Source organism: Falco punctatus, assembly GCF_963210335.1.
Source record: "Falco punctatus genome assembly, chromosome: 1".
NCBI lineage: Eukaryota > Metazoa > Chordata > Aves > Falconiformes > Falconidae > Falco > Falco punctatus.
This window is the reverse complement of record NC_137580.1, coordinates 25,239,534-25,264,021: the sequence shown is the minus strand read 5'-3', so window position 1 is coordinate 25,264,021 and position 24,488 is coordinate 25,239,534.

Here is a 24,488-nt window from a genome sequence, read left to right as displayed (position 1 = left end):
CAATAAATAAATGTCAGCATTTCAGATATTCAAACAAAATTCGCAGTGGATAAATGAGTAAATAGAAGAGGCAGGCACTCAGTAAAGACCATACCCATTCTAGGATATGACAAGCTGAAAAATATCCTTGCAGTTTCCACACAGCTTGGCAGGGGCATGCCTGCTGCAGCATGAGCAGATTATCACCTGTCCTTATCTCTTGTCGTTTCCAGTCAAATATTTGCAAAATGCTTACATACCGCGTAGATAATAACACACAGGAATGGAGAGAACAGAATATGTCATTCAAAAGTGCATGGATTTTTTTTTCCCCCTGGAATAAAGGTTTTTATAAACCAAAGGTGAGATGTTCCTTCCAAACAGGTAGCTTGGGTGGTATCAAGTGATGCAGTTTTGTCTTTCTGGGGTGCTGCCAGCCACCCTGAAATGATAGTGTCGAGAGGAATGTGAGATTTCCCCCTTTCATCATAATGGTTACTTTGAAGCCTAATTACAGCCATTTAAACGCCAACCTATTAGCCATGCTACTGCTGATCACTGCACCAAAATGCACAGTCTGACAGGGAAGTTCTCTCCCGGAGCTGGCTGGGCGGCTCAGGCATTACATCGGAACTTGGAAAGGGCACGGAACAGCAGTGGGCATCCTGGGCCTGGCAGCTCTGTCATGCCTGCTATCGTGTGATGAGGAGGATGAGAGCGCCAGGGGCCATGCTGCGGCATGACCAACCGTGTGGCCATACTTCAGGTACCACAGAAGCTAGTGCTAGGCTGGTACACCAGAGAGCTTGGCCACCTCACCTCAGAAATTCTGCAGTTCAGGATTGTGTCAAAAGATGACTATGACAGTAAATAGAACCAAGAGGCAGCATGTTACCTACGGCTCCTCTTGAAAGACAAGCACCAAAAGCCACTAGCTGCTGCAAGATATTCTCTGTAGACTGATCCCTACTACTTCTAGTAGCTGTGACGAGCACAAGGCCTGGTCACATTTGGTGCCACTCTCTTGTTGCAAGACTTGTTCTCTCCATCATGTTTCATATTTCTGTCTCTGTGAGCTCCAAAAGCCAGGCGGCTAGGCTTAAATCTTGAGTATCCAGGTACTTCACCTCTTCCCAAGAGAACTTTAACTGGTAACCCATCTCTAAAATAAAAGCTTAGCACAATGATGTCCCTACACCAGTGGAGAAGGAGCACAGAGCTGAGAAGGCTAACTTTTTCAGTCTCATCTTCTGTTATGAGTTACACCAACTTATTTCTGCATGGTTCCTAATGCTGCTTCTCACAGGTGGGCCACCCAGCACAAGCCAGATATGCACCTGGTGTAACTGGAATAGCTGTGTCTACTTGATGTCTTAGGGGGTTATTAATGAGCTGAAGATCTGACACTAATGAAGTTCTTGTGCATCTGGTCACATTGTACGTTAGGTGAAACCAGCGCAGCTTTCCTTTAACTTGTTTGGTTATAAACTGTGGCAGTTCTGCTGCTTCATGACCAACCGAGACACCCCTGCAGCGGAGGCGGTATCCTCTGAGGGCTGGAGCAGAGAGCTCAGGCAGGAATAACAACAGTTGTCCCAATACAAAGTGTTCCCACTTGTGAATCAAAGCCCTTACTAAGATCATGTCATGTCCAGACATGTTTGATACTTATTCTTGCAGACATAATATGAAGGCAAGGACCCATCCTTTCTCAAGTGCATCTTTTTTTCCCCCCTCCTTTCTGCAATGGGAGAGGAACACAAACCAAACATGCACTTGCTGAAAGGTTGGAAACAGGAAGTTCTGTTTAATTTGCACATTCCCTGTTTCTGATGAAAAGTAGGAAATATAAATCACAGCCTTTTATTTCAAATTCGGCATAAAAATTTGCCTTCAAGGTAATGTCAAATAACAGACTTCACGCTGCTTGGAATTAGGCTGATGATATTCAGCGAGAAGTACAAGGCAAAGACTCCGTTCTGGGAGCATTTAATTTTGTTACATTTCCCCATTCAAATCTCATATTTGAGAAACCCACAAAAACAGCAGCAGCAGCAAGATAATAAATAATAGCTCTTCTACACAATTTCTACCTTTAAAATGCATCTTCCCTCTTTCTGTCTCACATCTTCCAGGTGCTGGGGAAAACCCCGTACTTGAAATATTTTTACAGAAAGAAAATTAACTTCTTTTTTTTTTTTCAGTTATTGTTTTCCCCTACTTTGCTTTCCTCCCCTTATGTAATTTGGCCCTGTTTTTAATCTTTTCTGGTCTCCTCCTATTTCCATCTAGGAACACTTCTGGTTATACTGGAAATTCAGACAAAGACATTCAGCAATACAGAAAAAGTGTCAAGTGAGTATGTTTTGAATCTGAAAGAACAAAAGCAACTTTGAACTATTCAGTGGAACTAATGGTGAGTCTTCTAACAAACTCATTTGGCCCTATGTCAGGTGTTAACTTAAAAGTTTTCCTGAAAAAAGTATTTTTTGGTTACAGTCATTATCTTTTTTACTGAAGTTACTGTGGACCAAACTATATTTCATTTATCTGACTTATCCACAGACAAAAAGGGATAAAGAAAGGATGCTACAGCAAAATGACTGTTTCCACATATAATGGCAGGAAAAGAGACTACACTGACTTACTGGAAAACTTTAAGACTACAAGCTTGCAAGCAATGACCACCTAGAACCCTCTTTGTCCATGCTGGGATCACAAGTTTTACTTCACTCTGGCCTTGACATGGGGTAGAGGAGTGGCTATGCACAAACAGCATCTCAGTATAAATGAGTCTGTTGTTTTACAGGAGGATGCAGCGACTTTTTGTCACTTTGCGAGCAGTGCTCTTGCCAGAGTAGACTGCTCCTGCCATCTGAAGTTAAATCTCTGCTTTATTCCTGCAGATACAGCCCTGATGTTTGTGCGATGAGAACGAGGAACTGGGCTTCACATAAAAACTTCACAAAATTACTCCAAACATGTGATGCTGGCATTCAAAAGCAAGAATTTCACATTACTTCTCTTTAGTTTCCACTTCAAGACTGTAACTCTGTTGCATATTTATTTGGGAATCTGTAGTGTTTCAGGAAGGTAAAAAAACCTGGAGACCTGATCACCTACTATCATGGTAACGGTCATGAATGACTCCGTGTTCTTGAGATGAAAACCTGGTCTGCAATGTGATCTGAACCTCCTTGGAGGAGCTGCAAACTATTGGCAAGCCTTACCCGATAAAATTAGTCTCTTATTCTACACAAACTGCCATATTCTGGCTATTCTACTCACATTCAAAGGAATCTCACTTCAGCTGGTCTGTCCATGCAGTTGTCACAGCTACTCTGTGCAGGCATGGACCCTACTAAAGGCACGGTTACACCAAGTCTCCTTAGCTGGGAATGCACATTGCAGGTATCACCATCCTGTAACTCAATGACTCCATCCCCTCCTTCTTAGCCACGACAGCCATTTCAGGAAACAGGTTTGCAGCATGGCTTTGTGAATGCTGGCATCTTCCAAACTGAAAAAGAGGAGTATCTGATTTAATCTTGAGGGACAGCACCTACACAACTTCTATCTACTAATGGCACTTAGGATCAGCAGTTTCTAAAGACAAAATTATGTTCATGTATGGATGCACTATTCTAAAGAACAGATTAGTAGCTCTTCCCAGTCTCTCCATCTAAGCCCTCTGAGCATAACGCTTGTAAGAAAGTGCCTCCTCTCTGAATCAGCTCAGGAATTTTGATCTGATTTGGCTTTTCGAAACTTAGCAAACATGTAAGTGAAAACCTGTTTTGGAAGGTAAATGCAAATGTCCCTGTCCAGCCAGCTGAAATATAACGATTCCCGTGATTTAAGTAAAACATTGTCCCAATCTCCATACACGTGCAGGAAGGTTTGGGCCCAGGGGAAGAGCATTTCCTGAGGTTACTTCCAAACAAGCTGTCCTTTAAGCAGTGGAATTACTGAGTCCTGGTTCACTGGGTACCTCTGTCCTTTGTCCCTTAATCTCCCCACCACAAAAACCTCTACCCCTGCGTCAAGTGTAGATTAAATTAGTCAATGCCTTCAAAAGTTGTTAAGAGGAGACTGACAAATGATGAGACAGATAATACACTTGTGCAGCCTCACCTCCTCCAGAATCCAAGCTGAAAATGACCCATACAGCTTCTGCCCAGCCCAGCAATTATCACTGCTCACAGTAAATAGCAACACAATATAAACAACATAAATTCATTTGTATGCAAATATTACATTGGTGTTCCATGCACAGGTATAATTCATGTTGTTGGGGCTATAATAATTCCACGACTGATTTTAATAACTATTCCTCTTAGCAATACAGGGTCTATTAATACCTGCACTATTAAGCCTAATAAAGGAGATTATAGACAAAGAGGAAACAGTGACACAAATTTTAGAACTGAACAACAGAAGAGTATCTGTGTCTGGCTACCTGTAAATAACACGTAAATAAATGAAACTTGTCACCACCAGCAGATGGGTCTTCCCTTCTCTCACACCTAGCCGTTGTATGAACAGCTAAGTGAGAAGGAGTCCCACGGCAGTCTCACTCAGAAATTGTTCCCTCAGTGAAACTCTGACTAAAACAAACCATTCAAAATGAGCTATTTCCTGAAGAATTTGCCCAACTCATGTGCATGAAACACCTAGATTGTGAGCACTGCAATACAGATATGTTGGTAGGAGGTAACTAATGATCTGGCCTGGCAGACCCAAGAAAGCCTGAATATATCTGAAAAACTTTGCTCCTAAGCTATGACTCCACCTCCTGAATGGGAAACCACCCTTTTGCATTTCTTTTCTAGTGGTGGTTGCTCAGAGAGCTTGTTGCATGGGATTTGTTTTTAAAAAAAACTGCGCTCATATTCTTCCCTTTTAATGTGAATCTATTAACTCTCATTTATGCTCATTGCTATGGCAATGGTTGTCATGAACAGAGAATCATGACTTCAAGAAGGGAATATGTATGAGCAGGTGGCCATCAGTCTGTCCATTCCTGTCATCATTACACAAGCAATTTTCTAAGATTTTTGCCACTGTTTCATAGTTCTGGACCAAGTTTCTACAGCTGAAGTTGCTGAATGGTCCATTTGTCAACAGGCTGATGTAAAAGCGCATTCCTAGCTCCAAGCTCCTGAGCTAAGAAAAATGTCCCCTTCTGCATATATATTCCATATGAAGACCCTGGGTTTTTTTTCTACTTAACTCGAGCCACAAAGGCTGGTATCACTAATCAGCTCCCCGCTGCTCACGTTAGCAGAAACCTCTGCCCAGTTACAAGTGCAGGCACACCTTGGGGCTGTGCACGGTGCAGCTGGCCTTGGCCTTTCCTACTCTAAGCCCCTGCCACATGCTGCAATCAGGCCTGAGCCAAAGCCCTGTGGTTCAAACAGGGCCTCCCCAGGCTTGCCTTAGGTATGTGTGTCCTCCACCCGCCAGAGAGAATGCAAACAGAATTGGATTCCCAGTACCAGGTAACACTGCCCTAACACAGTTCAGCCCGTGTGCATTCAGAATTAAAGCAAGTTGGGCCATTTGTCCTCCTCCAAGCCTCCTTTGTTGGCTTAGCTGTTGCATTTCCCTTTTCACGTCACCCATGCAAGTTTTTATTCTGACGGCTTAAGTAAAGGCATGCCAGAATAAAGAGACTGACTACATGAACAGCTCACGGTGCCCAGATGGCAAGAGCCCTGAGCACTCAGGAGGATGAAGATAAAGAAATATTAAGATTTATCAAAAGAAAGAACACAAAGTGAGGAATGCTGATGTGGACCATTATCTCCTGTGCAAGCACTTCTGTGTGTTTACAGAGGGGATGACAGTCTTTTCAGCACAAGTGAGCAGAAAGGGCAGCTCTAAGGGTAAGAAATTTAGCTACGTATCAGAAACCAACACCTGGAAGCGCAGGGGATCTGCTCCTGTTTCTCAGCACTGTCTCAGTGAGTAACAGCCTCCTTGGCACACAGGCACTAGGAACACCAGGTGTGTTGCTCCAGCACCCACACCTCTCTCTACTTTCATCCTTCTCCTCTTCCAGGAAAGAAATTACAGGACAAAGATTATTAATCTTATTTTACAGATGGGGAAACCGAGGCATCAGACAATGAAGCTGAAAGAAAACCTTGCCCCAAGTAGCAATCCCTATGCCAGCCACTGGGCCTGGAGTCTCCTTTCCTCTCCTCCAGAAGGGTTTTGTGCATGGCAAATCACAAGCACGAAGAAGCAGCACTCCTTGCAAGTCCTGTGAGAGGATGCTTGGAATTTTCACTCCCAGACCATGCTGCAGTCCAAAGACATGCAGCCAAAGAGACCCAGCAGTCTTCGGAAGAAGCCTAATGAAGTTAATGAAGCCAGCCACATCTGTGATCTTTATCCGAGTCCCTCTGATCTCCTCACACTGCTGCAGGGCCAAGACAGCCCTGTCTGCATGTGCCTCCATCGTGTCCTCTGGGGGTGAGCCCCTGCCCACCAGCCAGTGGAGAACAAGGAGCAGGGAAGCAGGCAGGGGAGCATCGCACCCCACCACGGGGGCCTCAGCACAGCTGGCCTCATGCCCTGCTTCTGAACCGATGGGGAGAGTCCGAATCAAATGCCAAACCGTGCTGGGCTTGAAGTCATTACAAATGGAAACACTGGCGTCACCAGGTCAGACTACACAACTGACACCAAGGCAAGAGGTCTTAAAGTTCGGCTTCTCTCTGTTGAAAAATTCTTAGTGATTATATGTTTAAAATCCTAAACTCCTTGCAGTCGCTGCTGCAAATGCAGTGTCTGCAGATTCACAACTTTCCATTTTTCCAAGGAAAACATGAGCTGATTAGTTCAGGAAAAGCAAACTGATTTTTTCTGTTTCTGAACTTTAAACGAACAGAGCAAAACACGCCACTGGATTTCCCTGCTGGACTTTGTTTTAATTGAGTAACAGACTGGGTCCTCGTTCCCCTCTCTGAACTCCATCAGTCGTAACACATCCTTACAAGCAACAGCCCCCATTGTGCTCTGCCAAGTCCCTCTACAAGGTACAGCATGGGAGTGCGCAACTTTGGGTACCTTACAACTGATGTGGTCAGGGGGCTCGGTTCAGAGCAGGTAACGAGGCAAGCAACACTCATAATGTACTGCTGTCGGCAAATCTGGCTTAATATTGATCTGACTTGCACTGAAGTATTTCTGGTTGGTGTAAGTAAGACGGAGTAGTGTGAGTCATGTTCCCACATCCTTTTCATGCTAGTTTGTTGGAAATTCATGAGATATATATATATAAATAGCAGCTGTTGAACTTGATTTAGGACAAGAAAAGTGCAATTATTTTTTGAGGGAGAAAGACTTGCTTGTCAAAGCATATTCCCCAAGTCACATCCCCTCACAGGCCCAAGGAACCGGGACAGCTGCATCAGTTTGCTCCAAGTGGGGACAGGGTGGTAAGTCTCCGGAAGCCTGAACAGGGCTGGACTGATACAGGCATTGACAAAAATTGCTGCACCTTTTTTTCCCTTAAGGAACCAGACACCCGTGTTTACCATGACCTCCTATGTTAAGGCAGTTGGCCTGCAGAGTCCTTTGAGGATACAGCTGCAGATCATACCTTGTTAGCATTGTGTTGATTGTCTCACCAGTTTCTGAGCCTCCAGCTTACGTTACACCGCAGGAACAACATCTGATCCTACAATAAATTCCCTGCCGACAGACCCTATGAGCTTTCACACTCGAAGTATCACACACCAAGCTTACAGGGCTCTAATTTGCCAAAGAACCCAGAGCAGGACCGTGAATACACACTAGAGAGGCCGTGCAGTTGAGAGAGAATAACTTGCCTCCAGAGGCTGCATCTGAAGGAAACAAGTGGGTTTGTACAACAGGCACCCCTGGTCCTAAATGGGGCTTCAAGAGATGATTGTAATAAAAATATGAGATAGCACCTACAGCTAGAAATACAAACACACGCAAGCACTTATGTAGGGATGCAAGAGCTGACAGAAAAAATCAAAATGGAAAAATGCGGTTTCTTCAGGCTGAAATGAGAGAGAAGCAGCTCTTGTCTTTCCTGTGCTAACAGTGCTGAGCTGTGCCTTACAGCATGTCCCAGCTGAGGATCCACGGAGCAGCTCAGCCAGCATGCCTAACCAGATTTTCCACCACACCTTTGGGCTGCAGCACACTGTCATTATATCATGCATGCCTGAAATATCTCAGTAAAGCCTGGATAAAGAAACCAAAGGACCTGTTTCTGACTTTGCTCACTCAAGCCAGCAACAGCTCTGCGTGGTTTCTGGGGGGGGCTGTTCTGGAGGGCTGAGGCCAGCCAGTCCCAAACACGCAGGAAGACTGTCATCCCATGGGGGGTAGCATCTCCCTGTTGTCTCTCCGTAAGCAAGCCCAAGCATCTCTGCAGAAGAACCAAACCATTACAGGGCAAGAAAGCATCCAGGCCGTTGCACACCGGGCCTTTCGTTAATTGGGTTCAGCCTGCAACACATGTATCCTGTCTGTATAAATGTGTGGCAGAGTGCATGCAAGCATGCTGAGATACACACGTACCACTGCTTAATTCCTTTGCAGATAGATTTCAGATTCAGAAGGAGAAAAAATCCTCAAACCCAAATAAATACAGAATCATTGGCCAGTGCAGAATCTGCCAGGCCTGGGGAAGTAAAACTGCAACGAAAAATGTATGGTGACTTGTATGCAACTTCAGAGTTAGCCTTTAGAAGCGATGGGTACTCTGCACTCCTTCAGTAAGTTCCAGTGAGACCAAGCGTGCCTCCCGTACACAGGCCTGCACTAAAACAAGAACACATGGCCTGCCTGCTCCATCGTCCATGTTCTGGATGGCGCCTCGCTTCACATTTTTCGATCAGTTCTGAAAAAAATTGGGTTCTTCCCATTCATGGAGAAAGGGGCCGCGGATTTCAGAGCCCAGCTCAAGCCACAGTTATTAGCTTGTCTGATTCTCCCAAGACCCATACATCTACCATGACGGAAGAGCACAAGTCTTTCTGTAGGCTGGGCCCTGCCATTTATATCAGGAGATCATGTCTTGCACTTTCCTCATTCCTTTCTCCTGAGTAATACCTCCTCCTGTAAATAGACAAGGGAGGGAGGGAAAAAAGGAAGCCAAGCAATTCCTTCATTGCCTCACAAAATGTTAATATTCCCAGAATATTTGTTTGGGGCTAGTCTGAGCCAAATCAAACGGTTTTGCTTGACCAGGACTAAAGCTTTATTGCAAGCTGCAGCTGGCCTGTTACAGCGCTTTTTGATCGCCTTTTTGCAGGACATTCAGAACACTTGTAGCTGCCTGACTGCAGCACTGTAAGAAACATGGCCTGGCTGCATAGCTCGCCCCTCAAAGCAGAGGAAGGTCAGGGACCACCACAACAACTCCACTACAGCCAGATTAGTCCAGTATAAACTAAAGGATTTGGCATCTCCAGGTGGAATTTGCTGGTGCACAATGCACCGTTCTCATTCTATTTCTTCAAGTTTAAGACAGCACAAAAGCACAGCTTATGGGACTGAAATCATCTGCCCTCAGCACTAGAGCAGCCTTGTGCTGACGCGAAGAGGTATCATTCTTGGCTCTGCCCACCTCTTTAGTCTCCACCTCTCCACTATCATATTCCTTTTCTGTGGGCTGGCCTTACAGAGCTTGTTACTGCTCCACCTCAGATGTACTTGTCAGGTGGCTTCACCAAGACCCTACCAGCTATATTCCTGCTTTCCCTGCTTTTCAGTGCCATCCAGCCCTGGCTCAGAGTCTTGACATATTTCCTCCACACCTAGACTCACGGCAGTTCCTCACTGTCTTCTACTGAAACCAAGAGCCCATTCACATCCTGCTTCTGCCCGCCCAGCTGGGCTTGCTCCTCTCACTCACCTCATTCCTGGAGTACACCTTAAAAAAGTCCCAGGGATTTGCACACAGAATCACAGGGGAAATAAAGAACAAACGACCATCAGGACTCAGTACGCTGCAAACTGCTCAGGTAAACCCAGACTGCTCCAACACGAGCGCAGTTACCGAGCTGTACTTTCCCGCCTCCCCAACAGAGAAAAAGAACTGCATAAAATGTTGACAATACTTGTTATTAAGAGCTTTGGCCTCTTCAGCGATTATGCTGTATATTTAGTTACTAACTGGTATCTGTTAAGCACTTATGCTGCAGACGAGCACAGCTGCCGGACCTTGCTGTCTCTTACAAGTATGAAACATTATGGAGTTTGCAAGAGGCAACGGGACCATAGCCACAACTGCAGAGCAGCGTTTTCAAAATTCTTCAGCATGGGTCCAGCTCTGCCCTGCTGAGATCAGTGGGAAAACACCACAGTCAGCCACTTCAGGGTGTGCTTCAGGCTTTTGAAAATTAACTGTAGATTTCAGTAGGACTTCTTCTGTCATCCATGAAACTTGGACCAAACGATGGTGCTACACTGCACCTGTATTTTGCCTTAAAGGATCGCAAACTATTTATAGTCACTTGTGTTTTACTCTGAGGTGTGTTTGGGTGGATAAGCAGCAAGGACAAAGCCATACACCTAAGCCACCTTGCTGTAAACAAAGGTATCTTCAAATCATGTGCAGCACTGAGTGATTGAGAGGTAGGTGCCTGCACATACATATTTTGTGTTCTGTCCCCACTGGGCAGCCTGGGGAACTCTCATCTGACAGTGGGTATTCCCCTGCCTTCTCACCCAAATGAAAACACACCCAAAGACAAAACCCCAGATCAAACAACACGACGTCTTCTACTCAGAACAAAACATTCTGTTTCTTGAGTGATTTGTTCATTTTACAAGAAATGAAAAAAAAAATAATTAAACTTTTAGTAAAAATTGAATGACCTTTTCTAGAACAAATATAAGATTTTTGGATTGAAAAGGATGAAATTAGACCTTTCTGCAACATTTCTTTCTTCCTGGACTAACTTCACAGATCTGCCAGTCACCCATTCTGATCAGAAGAAAGAAAAGTAGTATGTTCCCCAAAATACCCTGCAATCATGGTCAGAGATTAGCAGCTGGGCACTTTACCAATAACCCCGTTTGCTGATCCTAGGGCAGAATTCCTCCACAGAGTCTCCCCACGTGCGATTATGTGTTAGTCAAAGGAGAGCACCTGAAGTATTAAACTGTGTTTCTTTACCTGTAGAACAAACACACAAGCCTTTGGATCACACCCATTGTTTCACATACCTGAACCTTCTCACGTGAGCTTTAGTATCTCCTGCAGCTGCATGTGTTAACAACAGGGAGGTCACTCAGGGTCCTCGCTGCTAACCCGTGTGCTACTCATCACGTTGGCTGTGCTTGATCCAGGGCTCATGGCAGGCAGGTAAGGAAGACTAGCAAAGACCAGAGTAAAGCATCCCTTTGCTGGCATTGACTGTAACCATTTTGCAAACTCCTAAAGAGAGCCCTCACTCTGAGAAGCTCCCCTTGACTAAGGGCAAACGTCAACGACAAAAGAACAGCAATAACCACGTACAGTTTATGAATGCAAGAACAAGTTCCCTATCCCTATCAGTCAGGCTATGGTTCCTCACTGCCCAGCTGGTCTCTCCCTTACCAGCTGGTAAGTGCCACATCAGTCTGAACTTCCAAATTTTTCTCCATGTCCCACCAATTAGAAAAGGAAAGGAATCCCAAATGGTACCTCTAATATTGTACAGCAAAGGAAAAACCAAGTAAGAAGCCTCCAAGCCATTCCATCTCCACCACTGGCTTTCCAGAGTAGATCTTTCTACTTTCAACACATGAACAGCTGCTCTTGAAGTAAAATCCATTCCGGAAGGTGCCCTGGATCTCAGACATATTGCAATATGACCGTGGAGAGACAGGTTTTGTTTTGTTATTTACACTAAATTGCTACGAAGAACAAGCAGGGCGAAAACACTTCTGCACCTGTTAACTGAGGCAAAATGACAGCCAGAGCAGCAGACAGGTCAGATTGCGTGCAGGACACAGTAGACCCCACAAGTTACCAGGGTTTCCTTAGTTTGTTCCTCCTTTTTTGCTACGAAATGGTGTCCAGGTAGAATATGAAGCCTCTGGATATTTGCCCAGGATTTCGAGGTGTCCTACAGATGAGTCAGGGCATTAGATCTCCAAAAATCACAGCCACGTCTGCAACACATGTACAAACCACCAGCCAGACTATCCATTTCTGAGTCACGGTGAGAGACAGTATCTGTTTTATTTATTTGTCTCTCATTTGGGTGCTATGCTTTTAAAAAAGAGGCAGACTTCTCAGGGGACTGGCTAGATCCCAAAGATAAGAAAGACAGGGTTTGCTTTTCCTTTGGGGAAGAAGGGACTGTACAGAACCCACAGCCACTGAGTTGGCGGAAAGCAAGCCCCTGCAAGGACAGAAAGTATCTGTGTGTATCAGGGAGCTGTTACTGCCAATAATGGCTCTAATTTTCAACCTGCCCTTTGCACTTTTGGTTCTACTCATAAGTTAATTATTCTAGTTTATGTTCTAACATAACCAGCTTTGGAGTTTTAAAGCCTTGTTGGTCTTCTTCGGAGAGCTGGTGATATAGAGCAGGCTTAGGCACAGCCACCTCAAAGCTCTGGTTAATTTGTGATCCTGCCACAGTTGCAGAAAGTCTATGTACGCCTGCACAGAGCATTTGGAGCTGCCTTGCTTTTGCTGGGCTGTGGAGAGCCAGGATATCCCAGAGGGACATGTAGGGGCTGCCTGTATGGTACGCTAGAAACACAGCAGCTGGTCTCAAACCAGCAGTAACTTTGAGCATTTGGAAATTCTGTTCCTCCTTCAAAAACACATTTCAGGCAAAGATGGGCTCCCAGGCTTTGGTCCATTGCTCCAGCACTGGGGAGGCAATGGAGGGAGCAGGAAGAAGGAGTGCAAGGCACAGAGGGGCAGAAGGGGGAGGCAGAGCTTGCTGGAGTTGGCTTTTACCAGCTGTACTGAGAATGGCTTGGGATGGGAACAGCTGTTAGACCAAACTACCTCCAGCACCGCCCTAATGGCATTGCACTTTAGCAACATTCCTTTACACACAGATAGTATTTGCGTAGTAATAACAATTCAATGGCCTCGGCTGTGACTGTTGCTGGATCAATACAGGTAGCTGACCCCTTCCAGTCATTGCCCACAGGAAACAGCATATGTCACAGCCTTTCCAAGGCAAACCTCCCAAAGAAGGGAAGAAACGTTTGCAGCACTCTTCTTGGTCTCTTTCCTGCCTTGAGTACGCTTGGCCTTACAAAGACTGCAGATGTCATAACACAAAACATGTTGGCAAACGTCCTGTTGCCCCCGCCAGAATTAGCCAACCTGTGAAACATACTTGACACCCAAAGGACAATAATTTGCTTACAATGATCTAAGCATTGCAAATCATTTGAGAGCAGCAAAGGCCACTGTTCCTGCATGGCTTAATTTTCTAAGTAGCTTGGGATGCAAAAGGAGTTAGCACTACTTTCCCTTCAGTGCCAGCAGCTCAGCAGGTACCAGGCAACCAAACCCTTGGGAGTATCCAGTGTTAGGTGCATTGGAAAATTTTACTGCAGTGTTTCCCCTTCATATTTAACTCACCGATGGAAACAAAAGATGGGATTTCTGTCCTTCTTCCCTGGGAGGCAAGCTAGGTCCAACACAAGGACAGCAACCCACTTTCGCATAGGTCTGCTGCTTGACATCTTGTTGTGCCTCTGTCTCCCCAGCCAGATGAAAAGTCATCCCTGGCTGCACAGGACTTTAGTGGGTCTTGCAGAATGCAGGGAGCAAAAGAATAGCCCAGGATCCTGCCTCTAAGGGGGCATGAAAGGAAGGGGAGTAGGACACTGCAAGTCCAGAGCGCTGGGCCAAAGAGCCTACATCATTTGGTTTCTGCTGTCGTGTGTCTTGGGGTCATCTTCAGAGCGAGGCAGTACTTTTATCCTTGCAGTCAGCAGCTTTCACTGGAGTTCTCCTCTCACTGGCTCTTTGATTTTAAAGCCATTTATATTCCAAGCCAATCCGTACTAAAAATAGGATTCCTTACTAAGAATGGCACTGGCATTACTCACTTTCTACTACGTTCTCATCTCACCCTACGTTGCCACACCTCCGGCTGGAGGAGTGTGCTGCCGTAATCATCCACAACTATGTGCTTCTGTGAGCAGGTTTTGAACCTTTGCCATCCTTTGGAAGCTCCCACTGTTTTTTCTTTCATGTGCTAATACAGTTCAGTGGCTTATCTCCTTTCACATCCTTGGGGCACACCTCTTCGAAGACTGTATCCTGACAACCCAACCAAGTGGGAAAAACACACAGAAGATACAGCAGTCCCCCTTCCTCCCCCTTGCAATTCAGGCTAATCTGCAGTTCTCAGCTGAAAGGGATGCTGTCCTTACTTGCATTCAGGAAGAAACAATTTGCTCTCCCTGGAAGCTACTGCATCCTTTGGCTTTGACGTTCAGCTGCTCCACTCAAACTGCTCATCAATTACTAGCAAGGAGGCTTTCAAGCTTTCCTAGTGGGAGGTATGCTTTTCTAGCTCAGTTTCGCCAGATGCTAAGCATTTCTGCAGGGTATTGGTCCTCCTCAGCATGCCTGGAAACTGAAGGCTATGGGAGGTGGGACAGACCTCTGGCCAGGTCTAGCTGTGTAGTTAAATGAATCCTATATGAGATTTTCTTTTTCAATATTCTTTTGAGTTTTGCACACCACTTTCAAGTGCAGGAACGTGTTTCCTCCTGCCATCCATGTCAGAGGTGCAGCCAGTGCCAGAGCTGACTGCCATTTATTTGCTCTGATAAGGGTTAAATATGCACAGGTAAACCTGGGTGTATGTTCATAATGCAGGTGGCAGTGATACTTTAAAGGAGGCACCTTTCTTTGTTCCCTTAATGATTCATTCATTGGGAGTGTGGGAATTAACCTATATAAATTTTTGCTACTAAGTAGATACACCTAGATCCTGAAATAGTGGATGGGTGAGAACCAGTTATAGAGACTCTCCACATTGTCCTGGTAGCACGGAAAGAAACAAACCCACAGCGGTAGGCTGGGAATAAATGACTGCATGGCATTTCTCACGGCAAATTCTCTTTACCTCCTGTTTTCTGGTGACTCACCAAAAATCCTACAGGGCTGCAGCAGACACCTGTGAGAAAGGCTGGACTTGACTGAGACCTTCAACTGGGCCCTCTCTTCTGGGAGCTAAACTTGGACAGGTGGAACTGCACAGGGTGTATCGGATACAGCTTAGATCCAGCAGCTAAACTTGGACAGGTGGAACTGCACAGGGTGTATCGGATACAGCTTAGACTCGGCAGCGAGCACAGGCAGCCACACTTTCATTGCACCAGCACTGGGAGGCAGGTGTGAGATTGCATCAGGAAGCCAATATGAATAGGGAGGCTGGCTTTCCAAGCCTGGCTCAGTGCCCCCTTTGTAAGCTGTAGCTTACACCTCGTCAGCTGGGAGGTGCAGAAGAACAGATTTGTATTTAGGGCACCTCAGTAACGGAGAATTTATCTCTCTCCTGCCTGGCTAAAGGAGGAAAGAAACCTTTCTGGGAGGCTGCGCAGAGTGGGCTGAGATCTCCAGATTAACTCTTGTGCTCCTATAATTTTCTGATTTTGTTGGAAGAACTTTAAGGCTCAGTGAACAAGAGTTAATTGTTTTAAGATTCTTTATAGAGGACAGATCAATCCCTGTTTATCCACTGGAAGTTACAATTTACACTAGCATCTGAGGAGCTGCATGGGCTGACAGAAGCATCAGGCAATGGTCAATGCCCTGCTGCTCGTTTCCTACAGCTTTGAAAGGAGGTCACACAGTGCGATTGTTGCCAGTGTGATGTGAGGTCTTGGTTGCTTAATCTTTTCAAGGTAGGCTCCATAGGGTGAGGTAACACCCCAGACACTGCAAAACCTGCCTGCATCTTGCTGGCACATCCAGCCAACCTCCCGTTACAGCAATCGTTAAGAGCACACTGCTTTGGACAGAGCTTAGAGAGCACAAGCCTGAAGGTGACAGCAAAGAGGTCCAGGAGAGGCATCGACATCACACCACAGTTGGGCCAGGACACCAATGCAGTGTTATTGTGCTATTAGGTGCTATTACACTAATGGGACCCTTAATTGTCACAAGTGAATCACAAAAGTTAGAAACTAGCACACAAAACTGAGTGTCATGGGAGATCCTGCAATGTCAGGTCTTTGTCCATGCCAGGGATGAATCCCCCACTTAGCTGTGCTGACTCTCTGAGAAGGCATAGTACATTTCACAGACCTGACAAAGGGTAGGGAGAAAAGGATGCTTAAAGGTGTGAAGCACCACCAATCTCAGCTTCCTAAGGAAAGGAGAGCAAGAGTTAGGGTTCCTTGGCAAAACACACTGCAACTCACAGCTCAGAAGGGCACATGTATTGGGGGGAATGTACAGCACAGTAGCACCACGCTGCCTATGGGACACAGAGACTACAGCAACGAGGAACAACAGGTACTAGGAGGCTGTAGTCCAGGCAGGATGAACCCTTCCTGGCAGAGCAGCACAGAGAAAAAGACCACCTCCAGCAGCTCTCTCCTGCCCAGTGCCCTGCCATTGTGCCTGGCGGCTCCAGTCACATCAGCCAGGCTTCTGAGCTGCAATTAGCCCCGTGAGCCACAGCAGTCTATCTGTGGGCTGCAAGTGAGTGTCCTCTGGGAAGCCAGGCAGACATGCCACATCAGGTCACAGGAGAAGGTGTGTGGGCACAGCAACCCAATGCAAAGCACTGTCTTGTGTGGCATATCCTGTTTCTCCCCAAGACGGGTACAAGGTCGCCGGCTTAGCCACGCTCGTGGGTGATACCATCTGCTTAATCAATGTTCTCGGTGCTACAAAGTCATCCCAGATGCTTTGCATTGGAGACAGCTTTTCCAATAGTCATTAGCAAGGCAGGGGGAAAAAGCAGCAATCGCCAGGCTTCTTTTGGCATAAGTCATGGCATTAGTAGCAAACTGCCTCCCCCCAACCGTTGCTTCCTCCTCCCCTGGCAACTGTGAGCCTCCCTACACTTCACTTTGGAAGCTACTGCACAGGAATATTTCATAAACAGGCCTGAGGGTTTGTCTGCTGCCTGTTCTACTTCCTTCAGAGGATCTGAGATCAGCTGGGCTGGAATGTCTGCCTGGAATGTCACGCTCCTGTGCTGCCTGGATGGGAGATGGAAACTTACCTACTGAGGTCAGAGATGGCTTCTCACTCAGAGTCTTGGCTCCCAGCTTAAGCCATGTTACAGGTGGCAGACAGGCCTCCCAAATCTTGACGACAACTCTAAAAATCAAGAGAGGAAATAAAGTAACTCTTGTTATTTTCAAAAGCCTTTAGGGTAAGATTTAGGTCATACACTGAACTTCAAACCTTCCAGTCCTAGGGGTCACAAATGTCCTTGCCCAGGATAGGTATGTGAAACTAGGTTCTCTGGCCATGTCCCCATGCCAGAAGCCAGTCCTTTGTGCAACATACCATGAAGCACCTCCAGGGACGGGGCCCCTGAAGGGTCTGCCTCATCTAGTTCTCCACAGTACCAGGCAACGGTAGGTAGTTACTTAGATCTGATGTGCACACATACAAATATCTGTACAAAATACTTCAAGCTCCTCCAAAGCTTCATACTGAAACACTGTTAATATGAAAGAACAAAAGCTACAACTGTTTCCTCCTTGAAGCACCATCGCTAATGGAAAGGTTCACAGTGAAGCCATAAGCATTGATAACTCTGCACAAAGCAGTCGGTCTGAGACATCCTTTCTGAAAGGCTAAAGTGCTTTCCATAAAGTTATCTGTATCATCGGCTGTTAATCAGCACAGACCAATTGATTTCATCTTCCATTAAACAAGGGCCTGGCTCATGCTTGTTTTGGTAGATGTCCGTCTGCGATAGTTCTGTAGCCTTGACAGCAAAAGATAGTACAGCTTGGTAGCAATTTGGTGCTGCTTCACTTATCATTTCACTCTGTCACCAGGCTTGGAACCCAGGGAAGGGTTAAACCCTTCCCTGCTTTTGCCAGGTAACAGCTGTTCTACTTTCAGGATCCCTGGATCACCCAGGTTTTGATGAGGTAAGTGGATGTCCTTGCAGGAGCTCCTGTGGGAGGAGCTTTGGGAAAACCAGTCAGGACTGGTCCTGCCAGCCCTGGGAGCATTCCTGCTCCCATGCTGATGCAACTGGATCCAATCTCCTGGCAGACCAGCTGGCTGCTTTCCAAAGAGCTCCCTCCAGACTGGCTCACAGGCTGACCCCAGACCAGGGATGGCTGTGGCAAAATTTGAGCAAGGGGATGAAGGCTTTCATCCTTCATTAAAGTCGGGAACACTGGATGAACATAATGCTGGTTAATAATTGGCTCCTCCTAAGAAGACACGAGCTGCCTTGTTTTGTTGCGAGTTTACCATTCTGTGGAGCATCTCCCCAGCTCCAGGGAGACCGTGGATGTTGAATCATAGTGTTGAACCGTAGTGCAATCACTTGGGATGTATGAGTGGGGTTCATTTAGACTGTTGTGCAACATCAGTGTGAGACAGTAAAGCGCAGAGTTATTTCAGTGGCAACACTCATCGTACTCCCACTCGGGACTCAGTGTGTAACAGCTTTACGTGACACGCTCTGCAGCAAAGCATGGACTTAAACACATCCTGGAGATGAAGCAGCTGAACAGTGAGCGTGACTTAAGTACACTCCGGAACCAGGTAAAACGAGTAACAGAGTTTTAACAGAGTGAGAGATGCAAATTCAAAGCATATGTTTAAACTATATTCCAGATGCACCGGCAAGGCCTCAGTTACCTACTTATGTTTTCTGAACGAAAGCAGCTATTAGCACAAGCCAAGATAATCTCAACAAAGAGAATTATGAAATGTCTTTAATTATGTCTTAAAGCAGAATTGTTCAGACCCCAGCAAAAGGATGGGGTCTTCTGAACACTGACGTTTTCCTTGAGCTTCTGCTAAATCTATGACAAAACTCCCGCTGATGCTACTGGGACTGAGATTAGACTGCGCGGATGGCTAAACGAGCTCCCCACCATCAGTGTTCACCACCCCATCCCAGCTTTTCTTGCGATATATTTGCTAACAGACACACATTGTTGAATCTTGCACTGCTTGCTCATTAGCATTGCAGTAAGTGATTTCTTATGTAAATTGTGCCAGCCCACAGAAAAACCAGTTCAATTCCAGTCTGCACTTCTGGGATGGACACAGAACAGAGGAGAAGTCCTAATGATTTTTTTTCCTTTTTTTTTTAAAAAAATAGAAAATCAAGAACCAGGCATAAAAGCAGTCATTGCATATCTTCCACTGCAAGCAGAATTACCCTTGAGTCTGCAGGGAGACTACTCCAAATACAAAATTCCCCCGGCTATCTATTTGCAAGTGCCGTCACCAAGCCTGTGTGTACGACAGCAGTTTCAGTGCACCTAATTAGAGGTTTGAAACTGATGAGCATTTTTGTCTGCGGACCTCATGTCTTCTTTCAAATCTCAACTTTATCTTTTAAAGGCATGGCTGTGTAGCTAATGGCAACATATCTTTTCTATGCAGCATCTCACAAACTTGAAGATCATAAATGTGACCAAGAAAAATAAGCGTGCAGCCATGCCTAGGGGACCCTTTATCTTCTTATTGGTGCTGCTACTACAAGCTTCTCAAAGGCCTGGAAACGGTTTCTGGTTTTACCCATGTCACAGTGTGCACCACTGCATCAGCATCCCATCAAGCCTCTCCCCCACTGCAGACAGGTAAGAGGTGCTTACTGCCAAGCCTGCAAAAGGCACTGAAATGCTGGCACTATGCCATGCACTTACGTAGCATGGGGGCCATTCCTTAACATGCCTTACTATTCCTTGCTATGCCTTTTCTTAATATTTGTGGTGGCATGAGAGAGGTATTGGTTGAATTTAGTGCTTTAAGAGCTCCTTCATAGGCAATAACAGAGCTCATGGGAACTATCCTAGGTAAGCCTTTAAAATGGAAAGGGAAGTTACTATTTCTACGTGGCAGGGGTGCTTGTTGGGGAGTCATAATGTAAAATCCTGTTATTGATTCTGGCCCATTCTGCTGTACTTTGCTACTCTATCCTTCCACCTCACTCCCCCTTTCCAGCTGAAATCTCAGCTGTTGCTGTCTTTTTCAGACAATATGCTAGTGCCTGCACAGAACATCTAAACAGAACCAAGCCACTAGCTACTGTACATGTTCTTGAAAATCTTTCATCCTAAATGAGAGGGACTAAGACCTGACAGGACATTTGTTGCCCTAAGCCTTGGTTTGGTTTTGTTCCATTCTGCTCCACCCAAGAAGTGTCTGCCTTTCATCCCTTACAGTAATCATCTCCGGGCATAAGACAGGAAAGTGCCTTTTAACTGGAAGGAGCCAGATATGGTATGAAAGCAATGCAGACAGATATCAACGGGAGCCACACTAACTCTGTGTCTATGGAAATTACATTTGAAAGTTTCATTTGCAACTCTTTCTACTTGCATTCTCTGTATGCACCTTTAATCATTTCTAAACACAAATGACACAGCTTAGAAATGTGAGGGTAAAGGATGCAAGAGGAAGGGAATTCTGGTGGCTGAAACTTGGGACAGCTACCAGTTTCAGCTCTTGTTGGACCACCAACAATTCACCTCACCGTACCAGCAGTGAAATAAGGAGCAGAATTCAGACCTGACAGCGCATCATATGATCTGGATTGTTTCTGAGGTGCTCAGACCTTTTACTGACAGGAGCTGTGGATGGTTTAATACAGCCATTTTAAAATATATACATTGCTTTAGACCCCTAAAAGTAATTTTTGTTTCCACCATTTTTAACTAGTTACCTGCAGTGCTGAAGAGATTTCCTTTCCTAAGCAAAAAGAACATAACTGATGCTAAAACACGAGGTAGTACGTTACCTTCCTGAAAACTACCAGGATTCAAGCACCAGCCATAAACTAGTTCAGTTTGTAAGTGACTGCTGTCTGATACCTAAATACAAAGTCATTGCCAGCTGTGTGCCACACTCAAAGAAGGAAGCTATTTTCCAAGGTCTGGACCTAAGCATCAATAAGCAAGAATCCACAGGCAGTTAGAAGTGATGATGGTGTTATCTGACTTTGCATGCACAGCATTGGAATGAGGGTATGACATCTAGGTTAAGGCATATTGGAAATACTGAATTAGATCAGACTTTCAAGAGTATTTAGCTTTGCTTTCTGTCCCAAAATGTGAAGAGAACAGGCTGCATTATTTCAGTCAAAAAACGCTGAGCTGGGAAGTGGCTTTTTTCTGAATTATATGCAAAAAGATATGTCTTTCTGACACAAAAAGCATACGAATGAAAATTTGGTTTTTCTCAAGGAAAAATGCTACATTCCTTACTAGGAAAATGTATTCTGAAAGCATTTCTTTACCTTGGATTTAAGATGTCCCACCTCATGGGTTTCCTTTAGTTGAAAAGGCACAAATCCTGCTTCCTTGGCTTTGGGCCTAGATCCACAGTAAGCAAACAATAGCTGTTCTCCTCTGACATTCACAGGCGTAGCTGTCTCAACCAAGCAAACTCACGAGTCATAGGCAAAGCCAGACCTGCAGTAAATGAGGATTACTCGCTCAAGGAAGGTGTAACCAGCAGAGGAACGATAGGTATGTACAGCTTTGTTCACAAAATGAGAAGGAACCAAGGTTTGCTTATTAAAAGCTCTCTGACCCTTCTGTCCACTGATCTATCTCATGTGAACAGACTCCAACACTTACATAGGCCACGGGCCCTGGGTCCTTGAGTGCGGTCACTCACTGCATTCAGCTGTCACCAAAAACGTGAGGCCGTCCTATCAAAGGTAGCACCTCAAGAGCCAAGTGATCACAGGATTGTTCACTGAAGCAAGACACACTGTTAGCACATCCAGAAGACCTCTTCAAAAAGAGGCAAGCGTTTGTCCCAGTTAACAACCTTGCATTCAGATATGGTTGCTCAGGTAGCTTACCGAAGTATTTGTAGTGCTAACAGGCGAGGTAAACATAATGATATGAAAAAGGCCCAATACTATTTTAAGAGCTCAAAACTTTATACCAGTGACTGGAAATAGCATCAAAGGTGGATTTAGGCAAACCACTGCACAACAGCTACTTGCAGCCACTGCCAGTACAAACACCTTCATAGATGTCCACGTATACCTGGATTTACTGAGGAAAAGAAAAACACCTTAAACTCGTACCTTTTCATTGCCACAGAGAGGTGGCCTTCCCGGAATACCCAGCAGGCTAAGACTGAAAGTAACATCTACTGCTCCAAGGGAAAAGGGGCACACTGGGACAAGGGCAGGATGAGGGAAGTGAAGCCCAGATGTAGACAGGAAGCTACTCTGGTCATAGGCAACTGCCAAACACTCAAAAGCACCATAAATACACAACAGAGAAAAACACCGTGAGCTATCGTTTTTTCTACAAAACGTGATAATCATGGAGAACAAAACATTCAGGAAAGAGGAAGGAATTGTGCAAGCAAACATGACCCTCATGTTACCAGAATTCCTGGACACTGATCTGGATATCAAAAATACCTTGCAAAGTCAGCTGTGTATGCAGAAAATTGTGCAAGAACATCTCAGGCTACTCTTCCAGGTCTCCACTGAGGCAGCTACAAGTAACAAGGACATAGGAGCTCTCCCATCAAAGTAACATTGCCATGGGAAGGTCAAGAATAATCTGGAGGCATAACTTACTGGTAAAATATGGGACCAGAAACCCAGGCATGCTTAGCAGAACTAAGGTAACTCCCTGGTGAGGGGACCAGGTTAACAGCCAGGTGATGTATATATCCTGAAGAGCAGACCTGGCTGTGCAGGATCAACAATAAAAATTATCTTTGGCCTTGCCCTACAGCAGATCAGATTTGCTTGTCACACATGTGTAGCATCCTTGGACAGCAAGAGCCTTCCAGACATACAGTTCCACCCATCAGTTGTGTTTGTTTAAGTAACCAACCCACTGAACACTGTAGGTCTTGATGGTTCTTGCGCATCAAATTTATATTAGGAAGCTGGCAGCAAGCTGTCAGAGCCACAGCTCAAATAGACAAAAAACATTACTGCATGCTAGAAATTATAATTGATTAAAAACATAAAGGAATTAATTTATTTTTTAAATGCAAAGCTGTACAGCAGTTCTGAACTTAGTTACATGTCATTCCTGACAGGGAGATTTGCCCTCAATTCCCTGCACTAAATTTCTCAAAAAGGAATTCCTTCAGCAAACACAGAAAACGTTTTACAGTGCTCAGCAAGCCATCACAGGGAACACGGGAAGTTCCCCACCTAATGCAAGACAGCAGTCACCTCTCAGGCACAGAAAAGCTCTGCTCTGCTAGCAAGCACTTCAGCAATGATGGATGTGACTGATCCATAGCAAAAGCCTTCTCTCTGAGGGAACTGCTGCCTACCCTACTTCTCAGAAAATCTGCTTGTGACCTAAACCCTTAGAAAGGAACTAGTCTTCTATGAAGCATGCCCTCCATTATTTCCAAACTTCCAGCTCAGGACACCCAGCCATAATTTTCCTTCCCGATTATTGACAGGAGTTATAGTCCAAGCCACAACACCAGCTGGCACTCAAATTTTCAAGTCCAACCTCCCAGAAAGTATTCAGTTGGGCCCCTCCAGTTCCTAACTGCCAATTTTTGGGAAATATCCTCCCATTCACTCAGTAACTATGGCATGAAAAATACACAACAGATGAAATTCACAAGTTACACTAGTAGCTTTGCTCCTGTTAGGGTTTCAGGCTGGGAAAGGAAAAGGGAAATCAGCTCAGTTTTCTATGCTCACATTGGTTTAGCCCATCAAGTAGAAAACCTGATATGTAAGAAGACTAGAGGCGGAAGCATTTCTGGAAGAAGAGCCTTATGGCTTTCAAATGGGAGTTGTACTCCATCCCCGGTCTCACTAGGCTATGGCTCAGTTACCACTGAGATTGAGCTTGTTTACCCAAAGCAAAAAGCTTGGCATGACTGACAGAAACAGCTTTTCTTGCCAGAGCTCTAATAACAAATGTCTGTGGAAAAGCCGCTTGGAGAAGTGCTGTTTACTTTGGTAATGAAGCATGTTCCCTGGAATGAAGTCTTGCAATCTTCCCAAGGGATGTTGCAATACATTTACCTCTACCTCAGCTCCATACCATACAGGCTGCTCGCAGAGTCTGAGAACTACTTGGCTATCTCAGGAAGCTAAGGCAAATGCATCTCAGCTACTCCGGACAGGACTACGCTCTACTTTTACATCAGGTACGCAACTGGAGTCCCAATTCAAAGCAGTGGTTGGTTCCCTCCCCTGCCCCTCTGCTTCAAGCTAAGGCACAGCCAGCAACCTTTTGAAAATGCTTTTGAGAAAAGGGTCTCTAAACAAGGCTCTCCACCTTTGTGGCTGTGGCTTTAAAGCCAAACTCACCCCCTTGAAACTATTTTTTTTTTCCCCTCAGGCAACTGTGAACTTAGACCCCAG